Below are 22,958 nucleotides of genomic sequence, written 5' to 3'. Positions count from 1 at the left end.
GCCGCCTGTGGTTCGTGGCCTTGTGCTGGCACCGGGGTCGCCGGGTTGGCGACTTTGGCACTCTTGGCGTTGGGTGGGCGGTATCTTGGGGGGTCACGTGAGACAGTGGCATCATGCCCGAGGGCGCTGGAGTCAGCGTCGCGGCTTTTCAGGACGTTCATCGGCCAGGAGGAAGGGCAGAAAGCACATCTCGGAAAGGTAATACGCCTTGGCCCCTGGGCGTTGCCGTTGGAGCTCAGAGCCCCTGGGCCTGGGCTTCGTCTCTTGTGCTGTTTCCTGTGACTGTTGCCCCCACGCGCTGCCCCGTCCGCACTGTGCTAGGGGGTATTGGTCGTCTCGCGGCTCAGTTCACAGTAGCTGAAAGGGGCAGTGTGTGATGTTCTGATTTCCCCCCATCGTTTTAAATGGGAGGCTCTGGCCATTGCTCCTCGGGTAAAATGCAGAGGGACTGTTTTTTAAGATGGGACTGTCTGTCAGTGTTGGGGACACTCCTTAATTACCAAAATGGAATCCCCTTCAATTCCTCAAGCTGTGTTGTTTTGGCACAGAAAATGTGAGTAAGAGGAACTGAAACTAAGTTTGAGTGAAAAAAACGCACGGGTACTGTCGAATATTCCACTGAAACAGTTGATTTGTGTTGCCCCTCGGAATTATAAAGGGCGTACTGTTGCTTCCTAACCGGTGTCATTTGAGAGATCTACCTCTGTACGTTCAAATGATTAATTTTGAGACTTTGCTCATGTGTGCGGTAAATGCTTTAATTCCCTAAGACCTTCCTTTCCTCCATCTCATACCTCATTAAGCCCGCTTCAGTTTATCTGAATTTCTTCTGAATCTGTCAACTCTTCCTCAACATCCTAATACTGAACTTGCCTGTCTGTTGAAATTAGGTCCTAAGTAGTGTCCCTATATCTTGTTTCCTTCCAATCCATTCTTCACACAAGAAACCGTAAAAGCAAGTTGGAACATTGCTCATAACATCGCTCAGAAACATTGTTTTGAGAATAGAAAACAAACCATTGGTCTTTAAGACTGTGCGTGGTCAAGAATCCTCTCTGCTTCTATGGCCCCACCTTGTGCCACTTTTGCCCTCACTTTCTATGCTTCAGATACACTGAATTAACCTTAGTTCTAACTCATCTTACAGAAGTCAGTTCAGATATTATTTTTCACTGTGATTCCTAGCATTAAGGAATTTTATTATCAGGTTTTGTATGAGGACTGAAAATAAACTGTGAAGTGGAAGAATTGAGTTTAAACTATTTCAGTCAACACGCATGTATTAATGATACCTTAGTAGTCAGCACCGGCCTAGGTTTTATCAGGGATGCAGAAGTTCTGGTCATCTCTGGTTTTAGATATCCCTTATTTGTGGAGACCTTTGCATTGTTTTGTTGCCTTTTATCTGTTATCAAGATGGGACAACAGGAACAAGGGAAGTATAAGTTATTACTAGGTGGGGTTGAATAAGTGGAGCAGCAAAATGCAAAGCAGAAAGAAGAGGGACCTACCCTACAGGGATATGATTTCCATTTTCAAGGCACATCCATCCTATGCAGGGAGACAGCCTAACATAAAATTTGCCTAACAAAAAATATATTAACAGGTGGAAGGACTATCTCCCAGCTGAACAGCGGATGCCTGGGACTCGTTTCCTTGCTTTCAAAGTTCCTTTAAAAAAGGTAAGCAAAAGTTATTACCGTATTCTTCCAGAAATCTGAATTCACCATATAGCGACCTGGCTCTCAACCCTGTCATACTCCATTTTCCCTTTTTGTAGCAAATACTTTTTAATACCTCCTTTACTATCCAGAAATGGAATTCATAGATGAATACAACCTACTTTTGATCTTAATTAAAAAAAAAGAAACCAATGGAATGCCCTAATTATAAATAAAGAATAAAGTAATTTATAAGAAAGTAATATGTATCTCAGTATGTAGATGTTTGGGGATGACTATACTAGAAATAAGAAATAGTCAGTTACTTGTACCATGAATGCAATAAACTATGGGCTTTGATTGATAATGATGTGTCAGTGTTGGTTCATGAATTCTCACAAATGAAGCACACTGGTATGGCATGTAGATAACAGGGAAGGCTGTGTGGGATGAAGGAGAGCAGGTATAAGTGGGAACTGTGTACTCTTTGCTCAGTTTTGCTGTGAAGTTCAAACTGCTCTAAAACTAGTCTACTAATTTAACAAACACTGTGTGTTGCTGACACTTGAATAACCAAAGAGATCAATGGAACAGGGTACATGTATAAGCCAAATACATGAAAGAATATTTAGCAGTGAAAGCCATCCTTCCTATATGTAGATATTCAAGAAGTATTTATTTTTGTGTCTATTTTCAGGCACTATGCTTGGAGCTGGCAATACAGTGGTAGGCAAAATTGATGTGGTCCCTGCCTTCTGGAGGTTTACAGTCTGGTTAGGAGACCAAAATGAAATAAACCTAGAAATAAATGTAGAAGTGAACTTATTTTCTTCCGTCTCATCTCTCTGGAAGAAAGGATCATAATATCGCTTGTAAACTCCAGAGGAGGAAACTTTACTTTGAATCTCATATGTTAGCATCACAGGGTTTGAATAAATGGATAAGATAATAAAGGATTTTAAACACATGTGCTTTCTTATTTTATTCTTTCTGACACAGTTTTGAAAAGAATCTTGCTCCAGAAAAATGATTTTCCCCCTTGGATCGTTTTTAACAAACTCCAGGAACAAAATGAAGAACTTGGGCTGATTATTGACTTAACATATACTCACCGCTATTATAAGCCAGAGGTAAATGGAACCCGTAATTGAAAATGACCTTCTTTCTGATACTGTAATAATTGAGAGTAATTCAGTAGTTATCATCTTATGCTAAGGTGAATCCTGGCCTTCTCTCGTGGGTTCAAAAAGGGAAGCTAGTGGTTTCCATAAATACACATTTCTAATTGCTGTTTCAAAATGAGCTTAAAGATATGAATTGAACTATAGTATTTGGCAGTAGGCTCTAGATATGCTTAAGAAATTCTATAAGCTTCCATGTTCTATATTTTGAAATTGAAATAAACTTTTAGGTAGAATAGTAGTAGCCTAAAAGGAAAGAAAGGTATGTCCATTATGTCTTTAGCACTTATTTTAAGCAGTTGCCTGAGCATGTTTAAGCATCAGGGTAGAAGACACTTGTTCTCTAAGTTTTATGCTTTCTTTTCCTAATATCTTCTGATATAATACAGAAACACATGTATTCTCTTGGCCCATGTAGGACATACCAGTGCAAAATAATTATCCTTCTTCTGACCTGTTCCATGGCCTTGAGAGACAGTAACACCTAATGTTTGTTAAGATTTGTGTAGCAGTTTGCCATTTAGAAAGTTCTTTCATATCCATTGACTTTGTTAATCTTCACAACAATCCTTTGCTGCTGAAGTGGAAGTAGTACTGATACCTCCTACTGAGGGCTTACTCTGCACTAAGCTCAGAGGATAGACAACTACAATTACTAATTTTATGGACGTTGAAACTGACTCTCGGACAAGGAAGAATTGAAATTTCAACTCAAGTTATTCCTGTTTTTTTACTGTGGTAAAATATAGATAAATCATATTTATTTTAACCATTTATAAATATGCAGTTCAGTGGCATTAAATACAGTCACAGTGTTGTGTAACTATCACCACTGTCTGTAACCAAAACTTTTTCATTATCCTCAACAAAAACTCTGTAAGCATCAAACAGTAACAACCCCATTATCCCTCCCACCGGCCCTTCGACACCTCTATTCTATTTTCTGTCTCTATGAATTTGCCTATTCTAGGTACCTCGTGTAAGTGGAATCTACAACATTTATCCTTCTATGTCTGGCTTATTTCACTAAACCTAGTGTTTTCAAGGTTCATCCATGTTATGGCATGTAACAAAATGCCATTCCTTTTTTGGCTTAATAAATCCCACTGTGTGTATATAGACCATAGTTTGTTATTCAACGGTTGATTGACACTTGGTTGTTTTCCACCTTGTAGGTATTGTGAATCATGCTACTATGATCATTGGTGTACAGATATTTGTTCAAATCCCTGCTTTCAGTTCTGTTAGATGTGCAGCGTAGGTAGTAGCAGAGTTGTTGGATCATACGGTAGCTCTACGCTTAACCTTTGAGAAAGTGCCAGACTGTTTTCTAGTGTCGTCTTGTTTTTAAACAATTATCACAATCTTAAGCATATACAAAAGTATACAAAATACTGAGTGTTCCTTGTATACCCACGAACTCATCCAGCTTTAATATTTACCAACTGATGGCTGTCATGTTTTATCTATACCCCCACGTGTTTCACCCCATTCCATATTATCTTGAAGCAGCTCCGAGACAACATGTAATTACACCTATACATTTTTTAAAATTAATTAATTAATTAATTTTTGGCTGTGTTGGGTCTTCGTTTCTGTGCGAGGGCTTTCTCTACTGGCGGCAAGTGGGGGACACTCTTCATCTCAGTGCGTGGGCCTCTCACTATCGCGGCCTTTCATGTTGTGGAGCACAGGCTCTAGAGTGCAGGCTCAGTAGTTGTGGCTCACGGCCCTAGTTGCTCCGCGGCATGTGGGATCTTCCCAGACCAGGGCTCGAACCTGTGTTCCCTGCATTGGCAGGCAGATTCTCAACCACTGTGCCACCAGGGAAGCCCCAGGTATACATTTTTGGTATGTATATTTAAAATATAGGACTTTTATTCCTTAATATCATTTTTTAATAGTAAACACCCAGTGAGTGCTCAAATTTGCAGTTGTCTTCTAAATGTCATAAAAAATTCTTTTTAAGAATTTTGAATTAGATGCAAATAAGGTCCACACTTTGCCGTGGATGGTTAGGTCTCTGAAGTCTTGTTTAATCTCTAGATTCTCCCTCCATGTCTCTCTCACTTTTTTTTTCCTCCTTGAATTTTTTTTTTTAAAGAAAACAGGTAATTTGTTCCATCTAGATTTTGATGATTACAGTCCATGTGTTGTTAACATATTCTTCAATCCTTTTATTTCCTGTAAATTGGTAGTTGATCAGAATGAAGCTTGCATGTTTTGTTTTGGCAAGACAGTTTCATAGGTGATGATGTGTTCTTCCATGGAGACATGTATAATTGTGTCTTTCTGTGGTATTAGCAGTCATTGATGATTCATACCTTCATCCATTAATTCAGTTGAGGCTTCAAAGAATGGTGAATTCTGTTGTTCTTTTTTTCACTTATTAGCTGGGTATATTTGTATGAGGAGAAGATTCCCCTCATCAACTATTTGGTTGCCCAGTTATAGAGGCATGATTCTCTTCTTATATTTAAGAGTTTTCAAACTAATGAGTTGATTCACAAATATCCTCCAGTGGTGACCAATTTCGTAAAATTTATTTATTCATATCACCGTGGACTGCGTTACAGTTATTATTCTAACTGAAGCCCTATCTTTGGCCAGTTGGAGCTTCTCAGTGACTCCTGAGTCCTTTTAACATGACATCAGTTGTTTCTAGACTTTTTCAGTGGTCAGAGCTAGGAAATATTTATGTTTTTTTTTAATATTTTTAAAATATGTCATAGGTTCAGACTGCTACTTTCCATTTAAATTCAGAACTAGAGAATTTTCACTTATCCTTTTCTGTCTTCTATTGATAGTCTACTTTCTCCCACCCCAAGAATACCAGTTCTTAACAATGCCTGAAATTGCCTCTATTTCCTAATTTGAATCCAAGTTCTTCTGACTCTATTCTACTCTTCTGCTTAAATCACAGCCTCTTTATGGCCCTTGAAATGTAAGATAGAACATAAATGTAGGTAGAACTGTTTATATCATTTTGAGTTACATAACCATTCGTTCACATAGATTTGCTTTTCCTTTTGCATGCCTGGTAACTGTCCATTCTGCAGTTTTAATGAAAATGAAGTGATAATTACTGGTTAAAGCAGCTTTGGAAAAAATGGCTCTTATCAGAATGACTGACATACTAAGTTTAATGTACTCTCTTTGTATTCTGCCTTCTCTAATTTTTTAGTCTTTCCCTACAAAGGAAATAATACATATTTTCATAGTTTTGCCTTATAGGACTTACCAGAAACTATTCCTTATTTAAAAATTTGTACAATTGGGCATCAGGTGCCAGATGACGACACTAGTGTTAAATTCCAGTGAGAATTTAAATGGGTTTCTGAAAGAAAATAAAGATAATGGTGAGTTGTTTTTGTTTTTTTTCCTTTACCTGAACTTTGGTATGCATTGTGAGTGGGGTTGGGGATTTTGAACATTTTTAATAGTTCTGACATTAGGCCTGTTGTGTTTGGTAACATTAAGGTGGAAATGTCAGATGGTGCTAATAGAGTACGGTGCTTTTCCTATTTATCGTCACTAACAATTTAGCTTAGTTTGGAAAGTGATTTTTGTGAGAAATATGAACTGAACTAGCTTACTTATCTCTTTTCTAAAAATTTGAATGGAAAATACATAAAAAAAATTAAAATGTTCTTTTGTCCTATTTATTGGTTGAGAGGTAGAAGAAGAGGTTAAGACTCTCAGGTTCTTAGCGTATATAAAAGAGAAAACAAAAAGCAAAGGTTCGGAGTGAGACAGATCCCTAGAAGCAAAACAGAACAGAGTGGACCACAAGAGTGGCTTCCTCATCATATGTGTTTAAGATATTTTTGCTGCTTTTACACTTTGGGTGCAAGTGAGGAAGAACACTACCACGTCTTATTCTTATCTTCAGACAGGAAGAACTTAAAAGGCTGGTGTTTTCTTGTTTCCACTTTAAGATCTACTCTGTTGATTGTAGGTCTTAATAGCGTGTGAATTTTAAGGATCCACTTGCCTTTTTCTAGCATCTAACTATCAGAAGGAACATGGTGTTTGCCATGTTTTAAGACTGAGGAATCTTTTGTCTTTGGAACACCACTGACCCCCATGAGAAAGTGTTCATTTTGTCCTCTTTCTAAATTTAGCCCGAGGAGTGTGCACTTTATTAAATAAATCTAACAGACAGTAAATATTCCATGTATATATAAAATGATGCACATATATACATAAAACAGGGAGTAGGGGAGAAGGAATAGAGATGGAGGTGGGAAGATAGGGGATAGGAGGTGAGAGAGCGAGGGAGAGACTGGAATTTCAAGATGACTTTTCATTCTATAACCTGGTTGCTTAATGCAGGTACTAGCTCTTAAATATCTTCAGCCCTATTCACAGATCTTCCCTGTACTCTAGCTTTAAAACTTGAGAGGCTTGGCCTTGCCTGTGATAACCAGGGTGTCTAGAAAGGGGGCAAATGATCCAATTTGTGTAAACTGTAGTCACAGAAATGTTACCTCTTAAGATGTTAGGGTGCAGCTGCTGGCCTACTCACTTCCTCCAGGCTCCTTTGTGTGTGTTCTGTCTGGTCCGCGTGCGCTAGAAGATCCTTACAAGTGCATGAGAACACATTTGTAAACCTTGATTGTTCACATGTTATACCAAGTGTAGTCCAGTGCATATGCTGACTCCTCTGTGGGTCTTCTGCATGTAGTGGGCTAACTTCACCATGCTCTCTGCCATTGCAGTCTCAGGACCTTAGTTATGATCCATTGGTGACTTTCCTCTGCTATAAGCCCCTCCCACTGATGTCAGGCTCACTGATAATGAGGAGGAGACTATACTATCCACTCCCTAGAATTGGTAGAGACTTAGAAAATAAATTGTTTCAGTAAACACCGAGAGGCTTATAGGTTTGTTGTTAGGGCACGGGGATACAGAGGTGAGTAGAAGTCTTTGTTCAGTAGCAACTTACAGTTATCTAGGAAGATAAACATGTGGTGACTATAAGTGGGTTAATTATGGTAAAAGAATCAAGTGCAGCAGGATGTTGAGTGATGATTAGTGATGTTGAGCAGCTTTTCATGTGCCTCTTGGCCATCTTATGTGTTCTTTGGAGAAATGTCTGTTTAGGTCTTCTGCCCATTTTTTGATTGGGTTGTTTGTTTTTTTAGTAATGAGCTGCATGACCTATTTATATATTTTGGAGATTAATCCATTGTCTGTTGATTTGTTTGCAAATATTTTCTCCCATCCTGAGGGTTGTCTTTTTGTCCTGTTTATACTTTCCTTTGCTGTGCAAAAGCTTTTAAGTTTCATTAGGTCCCATTTGTTTATTTTTTTTAAGGCTGCATTGTTCCTTTGCTCACTGATGAACATATAAAAGTCCGAAGTTTTTGATACTACAAAATGTCGAAGTAATGAACATTGCTGTGTGAACACCTTTGAATATATATGCTTTGTCTCAGTTAACTTCACTCAGAATGGGACTTCTGCATCAAAGAGTTGGTGCCCTTATGCTTTTGTGGTTGTTGCTACACTGTACCAATTTATGGTGGTTCATGCAGGAAATACTTATTGAGCATGTGTTATGTTTAAGCACTGTGCTGGGGGCTAGCAAAAAGACTTGTGAAATTTTGTGAGTGAAAAGACTTGACCTGCCCTTTGTGAATTCTAACAGTCCAGAGAGGGAATAGATATTCAAGAATCATACACTGCATGTAGAATTACATCTCTGACAAGTGCCAAGGAGAGGAACATGGTACCATGAGAGCATATTTTAGGGAGGATTTGATCTCATCATGGAGACTAGAGAAGGTTTATTTAGGGATGTTTCAGCTGATATCTGAAGGATGAGTAGGTATTAAGCATATAGGGACACTGTAGAGAGATTTCTGAGCATAAGGAATATCAAAAGACCCTATAAGAGGAAAGCATATGGTGTGTTGGAGGAACTGGCCAGGAAGGTGGGGCTGTTGGGGGAGCATGTGATTATAATGGAGCTACAAGTATGGGTAGGAGCTCGATCGTGCAGGCTTATGTTTAAGGTTTCAGACTTTAATAGAAAACCATTGAACTTTGTTGTTGAAGGTAAGTGCATGGAACATACCCAATTGCATTTTCAACCTATCATTTTGCTACCAAGTGGAGAATAGACTGCAAGGAGAAAGAGTGGAAGCGAGGAAACAAGTTAGGAGACTTTTGTAGAAATTGGACATAATGATGGCTTGGACCAGGGTATGGTGGTCATTTTGGTGGAAAGATGTGGACAGATTCTAGAGGTATGTAGGCAGTATCCTTGTTAGCACTGGTGGTGGGCTGAGGGTGAGGGAGAAATAGCTGTCAGTGATGGTGATTCCTAAGTCTCTGGCTCCTATGGTTGGTTAGATAGGGTTTTTTAGATATGATGTTAATATTTGTCCTGATTTGTCTTTAGTTATTTGTTGGTTCTTGATGAATACTCTGTCATATTAAGTCTCCTGTTTTTAGCGTACAGAGCATTTTCACCCAAACTGACTGTTGCACGTTATCAGATAACTTTTTAACATCTGCCAGTTTGGTCCTGTATTTTATTCTCTTTCATTTATTAATTAAGTTGTTGTATCAATGTAAATAATTATATTAATAAATTTTCTAAAGTTGCATTATCCTTGCATCCTTGGAATAACACCTTTTTGTGGTCCTGGTGTATATCATTCTTTAATAATTATTGATTATATGTGCTGATATTTTCTTAGGATTTTTATATCTATATTTGTAAAGTGATATTGGACCTTTTTTGCAAAACCTTGATTTTCTTTTCTTTTTATTTACAAATGACTCGAATTTTGTTGTTTTGTAGATATTTGATTGATGTAGAAGGCATTTGGCCAGATGATGCAATTGGATGTAAGTAGAAGGGTTGTCACTACTTTTCCCTTTTTATAAAATTTGAAGGTAGAAGTGTAGGAGAATTTCTCAAATTTTGGACAAAGAGAAAAGTTTGTAATTCATTTGTTCTGACATAAGGTAATGTTTTACCAAAAGTTTTGAAAGGGATGTATCTGGAAATAGCGAGATATAACAGCCTGAATAATTAGTCAGTGGATTTCAGCAATTTTTTTCTTTTTTAAATTTATTTAATTAATTACTTTATTTTTGATATTATATCTACTGCACCACCAAGGAAGTCCCTTTTTCTTCCTTCCTTCCTTCCTTTCTTTAAAGTCCAAGTCATTTAAAATATATGACTTCTTACTAAAAATCTCCAGTTCATATAGCCAAGGGGTTTATAACTTCTCCTCTAAAAGTTATATTCCTGGGACTTCCCTGGTGGTCCAGTGGTTAAGACTCTGTGCTTCCAGTGCAGCAGGTGTAGGTTCAATCCCTAGTTGGGGAGCTAAGATCCCACATGCTGCGCAGCCAAAGAAAAATGTTTTAAAAGTTATATTCCTGTATTATTGAATTTAGTGGTTTAGATTTTTTTTAATGTTTAGAAGATTTCAATTTATTTACCAGGAACAAACAAAACATAATGTAAAAATAGTTTTCCGGAAACTATTTCCATCATTCTCTTCTTCCCTTTCTCCTGCAGACTGGTGTTTTATCCTTACAAGTTCTCCGTCATTCCATAAGAGAGCTGCTCTTCTTCTGGTTTCATAACAGATGGTGAACAGTGTTAAAATATCCAGTATACCTAAATTTCTAGAGTACAGTTCAGGGAGTGAATGATGGGGTGGGATGTTGGGGCAGAGTGAGAGATACAGATTCTGGCGAGACTGAGAGTCATTCACAAAAATTACTGGGCTGTGGTGAAGGGAGAATAAAAATAAATCAGGTTCCTGCTGGTGAACAGGAAGCCAAAATGAAGAAGAATGGTGCATAGCCGGGCAATGTAATTAGACCCATAAGTGCTGTGTCTTCTGATAGTAATTATGAACAGAAACCAACTAATAATTACGAATAACATGTAGGTGACCAATCCTTGAGAGCTGAGGCAGAGAGAAGGAAAGATGGCATTATACCTTGTCTCTGGTTCATTGAGTTTCCCAGGCTGGTTGTGACCAATCTTGGGTGAAATCATAACTAAATCATTTTTGCTAAGGTGATCAGCTTTCGTGAGGTCCTTTCTCTGCACTCTGTCCAATGATAAAGCCTACTGGTTTATGCCTCCTGGAAAAGAGTTATTTCAAAACAGTATAAATGAAGCATTGATGAAACAGCCATGAGGAACACGTTTCCACATGGCCTCACACCTCCTTTTCAAAGTGCTTTAAAACTTTTTTCATCCAAAAATCAATAAAAGAAAAGGATTGGGATCATATCCCATACAGAGGTAGTGTAAGAAAAAACAGAATAAGGAGCAGAATAGCATCTCTTCAGACAATAAAATCAAGTTGGAAAAGACAGGTCCACAAAACAGATCAAAACTGTAACCTATTATTTCAAAGTGGGCTAAAAGATGCTAGGAAAAACAGTGGAAAAGATGAAAGAACATGGATCAAGGAGGGAATGGGAAGTTATTGTTTAATGGCTCTAGAGTCTCTGTTTGGGATGGTGAAAAAGTTCTGGAAAAGGTAAATGCTGATAAATGCCACCTATGGGTGTTCGGTTTTAGTTGATCTTCTTCCATGAAAGGGTTTGGAGAGATTCAGAAACTATGCTGCTGCCTCCATCTTTCTGAGGTCCTGCTCAATCTTTAGACATAATTATTTTGAATTTGAATAGTGGTGATGGTCGCACAGCATTGTGAGTGTATTTAATGTCACTTAATTATATACTTGAAAATGGTTGAAATACTAAATTTTGTTTTATGTATATTTTACCATAAAAAAAAAAGGTGAACGAACAGCATAAACCAGAATATTAGGTAAGATGATAGAACTCAGGACAGAATTCAAAATAAAAGAAAAAAAAATTCAGAAATGAGGACTAAATTTAAAATAATACAAGAGTGGGGACTTCCTTGGTTGTCCAGTGGTTAAGAATCTGCCTTCCAATGCAGGGGATGCAGGTTCGATCCCTGGCTGAGGAACTGAGATCCCCCATGCCGCAGGCCAACTAAGCCCGCACGCCGCAACTACTGAGCCCACGTGCTGTGGAGCCCACGCCCCACAACTAGAGAGCCCACGAGCCGCGAGGAAGAGTCCCAGCACTGCAACGAAGAGCCCACGTGCTGCAACTAATACCCGATACCACCAAAAGTAAATCATTTAAATAAAATCATATGAGTGAATGAACATAATGCCTTAAGAGAAACAAACAGGAAAAGGAAAAATTTTTTTGAAAATAAAAAGGATTTTAGAGAAATGGAAAACATAAAAGATAGGCAAAAACGAGCCAGGACAGCTCTGAGAAAAGTAATATAAATATGTATAAGAATCTATTATACCATAAAAGTGACATTTCAAATCATTGGGACAGATTAGTCAATAAATTGTGATACATACATGTTGAGGTATAAATAGTTCTCTGGAAGGATCCACAGCATGGCAAAAGCAGATGTCTCTGAGGAGGGAAATGTGTGGCTGGGGCACGTGGGGAAAAGGGTGACTTTTCGTTGAATGCCCTTGTGGACCTTTTCTAATGTTCTGTCATGTGAATTTATTACCTCTGAAGTTCGCCTGAGTTCAAACCCCAGTTCCCCCAGTTGCTAGCTCTTAATCTTGGGCAAACTCTTCACACTCTCCAAGTCTCTTTATCTGTGAAATAAGATCAGTAACTTAGCCTGGTGCTGCCTGGCACAGAATAAACTGTCAATAAATGGAGATTATTAGTGTAAAAAACCCAAATGCCCATGAATGGATGAATGGATTTTTAAAATGTGGTGTATTTGTGAAATATTATACAGTCATAAAAAGGAATGAAGTACTGACACATGCTACGACATGGATGAACTTGAAAACATTATGCTAAGTGAAAGAAGCCACACACAGTGGTACCATTTGTATTATGTCATGAAATGTCCAGAAAAGGCAAAACCATAGCGACAGAAAGGAAATTAATGGTTGCAGGGACTGAAGGAGGAGGGGATGAAGAGGGCCTGCTGATGGTTATGGGGGCTTCTTTGTGGGGTGTTGAAAACGTGATGGGTTAGATGACGGTGATGGTTGCATAGGCTTGTGAATGTACGAAATGACGCTGAATTTGCAGTTTCAGACGGTGAGTGTTATGGCATGTGAATGACATCTCAAAAAATTAATGTTGAAAATGAAAATTGCCAGTTTTCCCATGGTCACTATCCACTGTCTCCATCTCTCCCTTCTCCCCACTGCATTCCTTTTGACGCCCACCCCTGCCGCTCTCTCCCATCCTCACTCCCTCGACCTGCCCCACGAGGCCTCCCAGGGAGCCCGTGAACCGCTGGGCGCCTGGGTCCTGTGGCTGTTGGAGCGGCTGCCCAGTGTGCGTGCCCCCACCGCTCTCACCCGTGAGAGTGGACGCTTCCGTCGGATTTTTCTCGTGCGTTTCAGTTGATGGTGATGTTTACAGAAGGCGGCATGCGCCCTGGTCAATGGAGGAAGCCCCTCAAGATAATATTTAGGCCTGTCCAGAAGTTTGATCTCATCCACCAGTAACCTCAGGATGCTGTGCTCTGAAAGCCAGGTTGGCCGCCTGCGGGCACTTGCAGATACTGAGGACTTTGGAGGCATTTGGGCCTGCAATTGAGGCCTTGTACCTCCACATGCGACGTGACCTCAGCCCTTTGCTGCACCTCTCTTAAGTGAAGTGGCACAGGAATACTGGCCTTGCCTGTCGTTGCCAGGATTAACTGAGTAGTGCATTAGCTGCCCTGGTGCTTAGGTGTGGAGTACATGGTGATTTACATACCAGGCCCTACTCGTGGGCCTCCTGATGCAGCAGTTCCTTGGCTGTGCCCCTGTCATCAGCTGCCCCTAGGATAACTGAGCCCTAGCCACCTCTCTGGTAGATTTCCCTATCCCCCACTATAATCACACCTGGATAAGGCAACTCAAACCTTTCAGAGAGGTGTCCTGAACCTCCTGTTTTCTTAAATACCTATCTGGTGGTTGTGAGACTTAAGGCCAACCTCCCCAAGAGACTTTTTCTGTTTCTCCTAGTAAACCTAGACTCACCTTCTGTCATCTTCAATTCTACTCAAATTTTGTTTTTTCACCCCTGACCACTCACCATGCTTTTTACTTCTGCCATTTCATCCCCACTCCTGCTTCCTTTCATAAATCCATAAATGTCTTTTGGCCTTCCTAGCCCTGGGCCAAGTTCCTTTCTCTTTCCTCTGTTTTTATCCCTTTCCTTCATTCTCCCATCCAACTTTCAGTCCTTCCTTTCTCATGCAGACTTTGATTCCAACCCCATCAAAAAACAAAAACAAAAAACACACCACAGTTAGCAGCATCTCAAAATTCAAAAGTTTTATTACTCACCTATGAATTCTATTACATTTATTTATTCAGTTTTATTGTTTTAAAATATATCAAAATAAATAGAGAAATTTATACCTGTCTTATCTGTATATGGAAGAGCAGCTGGTCCCCAAGGTGGCACCAACACTCCTAGCAGCTCTGACTTTACATATCCGTAGTAGTCAGCAATTTCCATTTCTTTTTCCCTCTCAATGAAAAATTGCAGTTTCCCCAAAGAGGTGTATTTGGCGCAATACGTTCTTGTTGAGCCCATCTCTTCATGGCCTCCAGCTCTGGCCTCTGCTCGTGTTCAATGGGCTTTGACATTACTGGCTCAGGAACATTGGGTTCCCTCCATGGAACTGGTTGCTCGCTGAAGTCTTGGAGTAGAAAGGGGTTTGGAGCTTGGGTGGGGACTGGCGCTTATTCACAGCAGGGGGAACAGGCTCCCACTGGAGAGAAGTGCAAGATGAAGTTCCGTAAGGTGCAGGCCTAGGAGCAGCAGACTGAGGGACACTAGGCTGCGTATGGTCGGTCCAACCCGGTTGGGTTGGTTAGTCATAGTTGGCTGAGATGGTTTGGCAGGACCTGGCAAAGAGGCAGGAGCTGGGTGGGATGAACTCACTGCAGGAGGTTGAGCTGAGTTAGTAGAAGCAGGCTGGGCACAATCAGGCACAGTAGGCCGCTGTGAGGCCAGAGACTGTGGCCTCCCAGGAGCAGGTCGAGATTGAGGCTTGTCCCAGGCAGAAAACGGCAGAGGTATCAACTTGACCTTCCCAGGAGGCGGCAGCTCCTACTGGGATGGATATGGACACTCTTTTTCAGCACTGCTGTCTGGTTTCTGGGCTTCGACTTGAGTTTTCTCAGGACTCTTACCCTCACGTGGGGTATACCTCCATGGCTGGATAGCTGGGGGTGTTTAGGGTTGCTTGAATTTCCCAAGACCCGACAGGAAGAGAGCCCAGTTTTCTTATCATTCTTCTCCCCCAGTGCATGAAAAACCTTCACAGACGCCAGCCTGCACATGCCTAGGGAGGTTCGAGGCTTTTTAAAGCTCTCTTGGATAAGCTCAGTTTGCTGCTTCCTTCGCTTCGTCTGGGGAATTGTTGGCTTCTCTTCTGCCTTGACTTTGTTCCCTGACTGCTTTTTCTCATCAGCCTTCTTCCTTCGTCTGATCCTTGAGGTCCTTTCCTGCCCGTGGCTCTTCGTTTTGCTGATCTTTCTGGATGCAGCTTTCTGAGGTTTGCCTTTGGAATGCTTGGCCGTGGTCACAGGAGCGCTGTCCCTGACTGCAGCATGGCATAGAAGCACTTCTCCCCCTAGCAGGCACTCTGGATTCTTTGGCTGGATTTTGGCCTTGGGAGCACCATGATAGGCTCAGAGGCTTTATGTTTGTTCTTCCTGGGTTGAGCAGAGGGAACCTTTATGACACTTGACTTTTCCTGCACCTGATTCACCTTAATGGCTCTGTTGTCTTTGGCTTTGGTCACGTTGGGACCTTTGGATTGATCAAGATCTTTCAAAGAATTAAAGAGCTGGGGAAGGTGAATATCCTCCGCCAGTGTAGTAACGTCTGCAAAACCACTGGTAGATTCCATCCCATTTTCAGGTGTCCCTGGGTCCTCAAGACTCAGGCTATTCTTTCCCAGATCAGCATTTTCAGATGCAGCTGCTCCTCTTGGCTGAGGGGATGCATCAGTGCAGGCCAGGAGCTGCTGAATATCAGGGATTTCTAAAGGGAGTAGTGGAGGCTCTTGGTTTTCTCTTGGGATCTGTAGGCATCCAGAGGCTTTGAAAGCTTGGTTTTCATATCCTCCAAGTGCTCACTCTCTATTTGTCCCTGGCTTGGAGCTGGAGGCAGGGCCAGGAGACTACTGGCGCTCTGGACTGGAGCTGTCCCTGAAATGTCCCCAAGTTCAGGTGGTGGGTTACTCTCAAGTATCTGGATATTTCTGCTCCTGCAGGACCTGGGGAGTTCTTGAGTTTGTGTCACACAAGATGTCTGGCTTGGAGGTTGCAATCCCAGGGAATTTTTCGTCACCAGGGAAGTCTCCATCCCTACAAAGGAATCAAGGTAGAAGTCAGTCTCTGGTAAGTGAGATGCTCCCCCTAAACACCAACACAGCACTCATGTACCTTTCAAGGTACATGATGGATGTGTTGGTGTTTAGGGGCAAGATGGGCAAGGCATTTCTAGTAACTCTTCTTAAGGATCACGGACAGTGCCCTATGCTACGAGATAAGCGGTGACTGTTGTAATTCTTACTGGTGATCATTTCATGTCACCGATTCTTGGCTTTCTTTGTATTTCATAGGATTGTTAAAAGTCAAATAAAAAATGAGTCTTATTTTTTAAAGAAATGAAATATTTTACAAAGCCTAGCATTCTCTCATAGAGTCCTTTCAATTCTCCCCACTTTCCTGAGAGGCTAAGAACACTTCACACCATGAACTAGGAGAGGGAGTAGAGCCCTTCCTGTTGAAATAAATAAACAAGGACAGAGTCTTAGCCTGCTTGCTCTGGACAGGATCCCGGACCACAAGGTCTTAAATCCTGGTATAAAGTAGGGAAGTGAGGACAGTTAAACTGGCACTATGATAACAAGAGTTCTGAAACACCTTCCAAAGAGACTGTGGCAGTAGATCAGGGAAGGGAGTGAGACAGTGTGGGAGTACAGGGGGAATGATCGGCTACAGCAGTGAAAAATGTGGTGCCTCTTGGTATGCTCTCGGGGTTCTTGTACATGCAGCATAGATGACATTTACAGTGTCCCTCCCACCTTCCAACCTGAATTAGGTGTTCTTTTGTAAAAATTTTATTTTTATTTATTTATTTTCTGAACTTATTTATTTTATGTATGTCTTTGTTTGGCTGCACTGGGTCTTCATTGCTGTGCACGGGCTTTCTCTAGTTGCGGCTAGCGGGGGCTACTCTTGGTTGCAGTGTGCGGGCTTCTCATTGCGGTGGCTTCTCTTGCTACGGAGCACGGGCTCTAGGCGCGTGGGCTTCAGTAGATGTGGCTCACGGGCTCTAGAATGCAGGCTCAGTAGTTGTGGCACATGGGCTTAGTTGCTCCGCGGCTTGTGGGATCTTCCCAGACCAGGGCTCGAACCCGTGTCCCCTGCATTGGCAGGCGGATTCTTAACCACTGCGCCACCAGGGAAGCCCTAGGTGTTCTTATATAGAGTCTAAAACCAGAGAGCCCTGAGCGAAGGTAGTGGTTATTAAAGGCTCAGGATCTAAATTCTACCTGTCTGTACACCACTTCCCAGCTGTAGATTTGACCCCATTTTTGAATGCTGACCTCATTGTTCAACTTTCTTGCTGTTTGTACTCACCTTGAAAACTTGTTTCTGTGACGGGTTGAGCAGACTCAGGGTAGTAGATTCCAGAGGTGGAAGCTGGTGGTTGGATATTTGTGGGCTGAATCTCCTTTAGTACCATAACCACTTTTGGTTGCACAGAGGCCCTACTTCCTGTGTATGACACAGAGCCATAGGGTTGCAGGCAGGAGCCAAGTTCTCCATTCAGTAAAGACCCCAATGTGCCTTGGTTATAGTAATATACCTGGCTTCCTTACTGGTAGGGAAGTGACAGGCTGTGTCCCTGATTTGGAATCTGAGATGGTGTTCCCTGAGCAAGCCTGGCAGAAGGTGATGGATATAGAGGGACCATGTTATTGGTGTCTGCAGTTTTATCATACTGGGCTGCCGTAAACATGGAGGAAGCAGCTGTGTGCTGGTCAGTGACTGCCAGAGTAGAGTCCCCGAGTGAAGGAGAATTCTTTTCAGTGCTTCCTGTGATGTCCCAGTCAAGAACACCCGGATAGGAAGCAGCTGAAGTGGACGTCTGGCTCTGGTCAGTAGCTCCAGATAACATAGTTGTGCTAGACTGTTGGTGAAGGTAGGCGCTACCCATGAGTGTCTGGAAAGAGGTACCAGTACCTGATGCCGAACTGACGGCAGGAGCAGAGACTCTGGAGAAGTTGCAGACACTTCCTGTTAGGGAAGTTGCATTGCTCACCCCAGGAAGAGAGTGCTGCAGAGAATTCAGAGTTCCAAGTCGAGATGGATTTTGGAAATTTTCTGTAAGAACAAGAGGGTAATGAAAAAGTCAGGGACATTGATAAATTCTCACTATGTTTGAGGAACAGCATTATCTTAAGTTTCTTGCTATCCGGATACCTCTAGTGTCAATACTTACTGAAAAACCAAAAATCAGACCGTTATGATGGTTGCAAGGACTGAGCAGTTTTACACTCTTCTGTATTAGCTGCCTGTGCTCCCATGTTGGGCACAGATGGGCAGAAGACCCAAGTGGTATGGTTCAGACATTGTTCTCTAGGCTGGAAGCAACCTTCTCCCTGCCCTATCTTTCCCTTCAGCCTGCACTAGTATGGACTTCTATGCTGTTTCGTAGACTGGGAGCATTTTAGAACTAGGAGGTCCTTAGAGAATCTCTGTTTTCACAATCTCATTTCATGAGGAAGGCAATTGAGGCGCAGAGAGGTCGGGTTGACTTGTTCAAGTTTTCTCATTATGTTAGTATCCTTACCAGGTTTCAGAACCTAAGTATCCTGACTTGCTTGCCAGGACACTATTCTGAGCATGATACTGCCAGAAAGCAGGAGAAATATAACTTATAATATAGGCATTTTTTTCGTCCGTTAGAAAACAGTACGGCTATTACCATTGTATTCTTCAGTGTCTCACTTTGCTTGTGCAGTTCCCATGCTATTACCTAGAGTTCACATATAGCTCAGTCCAACTGGTAAATTTAAAGAGTCATTTTTACCCTCTTCAAACCTGGTTTCTTATCCCACCTCAAAATGATTACCTGAAAGTGAATTTCTTAAGTGCTTTTGGAAAGAAAAAAGTTATCTGATTACTTCAGATTACTCATTTGTAAAGTGCTTATAACACCACCATCAATAATAATAGCAGTAATAATTAATACATGAATAAACTGATATATTGCGTATGATTTATATGGAGGAAGATACAATAAGTTCTAGAAAGACAAAGAAATATCATGAAAAACATATTACATAATGTAAAATACATAGTTATGAAAATTGGGGTATGTGGCAAGTGTCAAAGCATAATGAGTTTACTAACAAATGACATTCTGTACCATACATGCAATAATATGAAAGTGAATTTTGCCCACTGTATTTTAGTGAATACTATTAACCAAAAAACACGATAGAAGGTGATTTTGAATGAATTCCAAGCCAATACATACAGACAGAGAAGATATATCAGTAAAAATGCATAACAAGCAACAAAATTCAATCAATGTAAATGTATAGGGGGCCACAATATATGCAGACAAGTATTTCAATGAAAACTGGTACAAAGCAGACAGCAAAATAATAAGTGTAAAAGAATTTCATTGTGCTCATTCATATTTTTACCCAGCAATAACAGGTATTAAGCCTGGTAGAAATATATATTTCAAAGAATAGAAACATACAATAAGCAGAAAGGAAGCTTAAAAAGTATCAAGAAGGTTTTTGTATTTATCCTAGAACTTAGATTATCTTATTATTATCTTCAACATCCACAAAGATGACATCCCAAAACCTAAAAAAACCATCATCACTAGAATCCAATTAAAAAAGATTTTCAAATGTAAGAACATCAAAAGGACTCCACAATATTGTTCTAGATAAATGTGGATTTTTTTTTTTTTTTTTTGCTGTGCCACGTGGCCCTGGCAGTGAAAGCACCGAGTCCTAACCACTGGACTGCCAGCGAATTCCCTCAATTTGGAATTAGAGATGTGGGGCTTGAATTTTTCTTTTTCTTCTTAGGTAGCTAAGATCTAAAAACGAACGATGGCTGTTGATCAATGTGCTCTCTGTGTTAGGAAGGAAAGAACTGTAAAGATGAAAAGCAACCTTGCCTTAGAAGCTACATATCACACAAAGGAAATAGTCCTTCTGATTCAATTTCGAAGATATCATTTAAAAAATTTAATTGGTAAAACATCTACATAGTTGTAAAATTAGAAAGAATCAAACATTGAAAAGCAGAACCCTAGATAACCACTTTGGTTTCTTGTATATAGGAAGCATCATTTCTGGGACGTATTTCTAAAATGTTTATATTCAAAACTGTCAAGTGCCAACTGTATTCAGAGAGGCAATAAAAGAAAAAAAACTGAGTATGACTTTTCTGGTAAGCTGCCTTTCCTGGTGATACCCTGTTCTGTCCTTACTTTCCTCTTAGTCTGTTAAAATAAGGATTTGCTACAATCAACTTTGTTTTGCCCTGCTCTGAGCAGAATTCACTCTATGCTGTTTCTGCTTTAATTTAAAATCTTTTTTTCCCATCAACATTCCATTGCAAACTACATTTTTCTTGAGAGCTCCTCTATGCTTTCCCTCTTCATTCTTATATTTTTATCCTATCTCTTGGTTCCTCTTGGCCTGTGCTGATGAAAACAATCCTAAACTTCCTTACGTTTGACTCTGTGCCTCCCTATAGCCCAGTACCCTCCATCCTCTCTCCCTATTTTCTCTTTTCAACTAGTCGACATATTAGTGGAGGGAGACCTTTAGAGATGAAACATCTTGCTGTATATTGCTAGTTTTCTGTGTCACCTGGCTTTTCTGTGTTTCTGTTGAAACACTCTTGAGAAGTCTCTGATTTCATTTTCTACATGGGTACCCTTTAAGGCTCAATATTAGAAAAGAAAGGGATCAGAGTGATCAACCAATGTAGTATCCTAACGTAACAGATAAGGAAAATATCAGGCTTTGTGAGACAGTCAATGATTTGTCCAAAGCGCCACAGATAGTAAATGCCAAAGTCAAAACTGAAATTAGGTCTCCAGACTTCTAGTTCAGTACTTTCCCTCATTATTCCATGCTATTGTGAATCTACTAGTAAATTTAGAGGCAAAATAAATCTAACGAAAAACTTTAAAAAGTTTCTTTTCTTACCTGACGTGGTCAGAGAAGAAGAGAAAACATCAACTGCAAATACAAGGGATGAGGAGACAACACCAGAGGATGTCTGAGTGGCTGCAGCTGAACGGCGCATGTGTGCAGTACAAAGGTCACTGGTTACTGCTCACTGGTCACTTGTGATGATGTAGGAGAATGATGTCACGAGGCAGGCAGTTTCAAGGTATGAGATAGCCAATAGGGAGGTCCGATCCCCAACAGGAAGGCGGGGATGGGTGGAGAGAGTGTAGCAGAGCTAAAACAACACCTAAATTTCTGAGCTCTGGGGAGGAAATCCTAGAAGACAGATTTACCTCCCCCAGGCTCTCACATGAGGGAAATCATTGCAACATTTCTTACAGACGTTCATTAATATAATTTACTAACAGTTACCTATATCCTGGAGAGTATTATATTTCATGTATCATATACTTAGAGCTATATATATATATATCTTATTTAATTAATATCCTTAGGAAGGCAAGAGCCATCTAGTTTGAACTATTACAGTTGTTCTGAAATCATACCTGTCTAATTAATGAACTTATAGCAGCTTTTAAGGAGCAAAAGTAGGGATTAAGAAGCTCTTTTTGTAACTTGGTTGAAGCGTAGGGTGAACTTTGTTGAGTGTACCTTGTGGAGAGTGTTGTGGTCCAAGGCTCTTCTCTTTCAGTTTAGTCTCCTTGACTCCTACCTTCCTTGGGCTGGGCCAGGCTGGGCCAGGTTGGACTTGCGACTTACATTTCTCTTCTGCTTTCCTTTTTTTTTTTTTTCCATTATGGGCATTGTTTCTAGGACAAGCCTTGATCTTGCATTCTCACCCTCATGGATGTTACTTCCTGTCAACTTCCTGCAGCAGGAATCTTCTTTTCAGTGCTTGATGCTTCACAAAATAGACTCTGCTCGTTGGATGCAAATACCAGAGAGCTAGGAGACAGAGCTGGTTGCAAACCTTTCCTCTTCCAGCCTTTGATTGCAATTTTTTCCCCATAATTTGCTAACTAGAAGTTCCTTGGGCCACACAGGTATCCTGCCATCCAGCTCCTTTATATGTGAGAGACATTCTGAATACTGTCCCTTTTTCTTTGCACAGAAGTATATACAGTGTGGCAGTTACTGTAATCTCCTCCCCCTTGCAAACAGCCACTCTAGAATCTTGGACCTCTAGGATTCTCTGTCTTGCATGCTTGGGTGCAAGGCCAAGCAAAATGAAGAGGAGAATAATTAGAGAAGGAAGAGGACATTTCATGGAGAACTGGGAGCAGATAAGGTGAAAGGGCACAGGAGAAAAGAGATTCATGTAGACTTTTTGGTTTCTGTGGGAAACAAGTTGACACACTTTGGCCTCATTTAGTATTACCAGAACAGACAGTCATAGATGTAAGTAGCTCGATAGTGCGGCAACTGCCATGAATTCTGTACACTAAAGGGAACAGTCTTACATATATTTCTCATTTTGTTTTCTCTCATAGTACCTTATTAATAGCATTCACTGGTACGTTTGTAGAATACAGATTTTTTAAAATGCTCTGGTTTTGTCTGCATGGTTATTTCCTTGTCATATTTTTAAGGACTCCAACATTGTAAGACATACTGCATGTTTTTCTCTTGACGATCGTTTATCTTGAAGCATCATGAACGAACTTGACCTGCTGGATTTTGTGGAGAAACTTGAAAAAGGGTCTGTGAAAAAGGCATTGCGGTGAGTCGCGTTATGCACCCAAGCGTAAGGAGCAGACATCTGCCATCAGCCCAGCTTGGCCTGGGTTGCCTCTGTTTTAGTTCCCATGGTTGGTGCTTTGCTCCCTAACCACTCTTGTGACTGTG

General features: G+C 40.7%; 1 long non-coding RNA gene and 1 pseudogene across 1 annotated transcript; one reads left to right on the top strand and one right to left on the bottom strand.

Moving 5' to 3' along the window:
• The first annotated feature begins 6,083 nt into the window (after positions 1-6,083).
• Positions 6,084-10,486, top strand: LOC132531321 (uncharacterized). Its single transcript, XR_009544058.1, has 3 exons — positions 6,084-6,201; positions 9,657-9,703; positions 10,389-10,486. It is a non-coding gene; the product is annotated as an uncharacterized LOC132531321 (long non-coding RNA).
• A 2,776-nt stretch (positions 10,487-13,262) lies between these two features.
• LOC132531925 (uncharacterized protein C2orf78-like) lies at positions 13,263-21,228 on the bottom strand (annotated as a pseudogene).
• Positions 21,229-22,958: the final 1,730 nt, after the last annotated feature.

This window comes from Lagenorhynchus albirostris, chromosome 13, assembly GCF_949774975.1.
Source record: "Lagenorhynchus albirostris chromosome 13, mLagAlb1.1, whole genome shotgun sequence".
Lineage (NCBI taxonomy): Eukaryota > Metazoa > Chordata > Mammalia > Artiodactyla > Delphinidae > Lagenorhynchus > Lagenorhynchus albirostris.
This window is presented reverse-complemented; position numbering and strand designations above follow the sequence as displayed.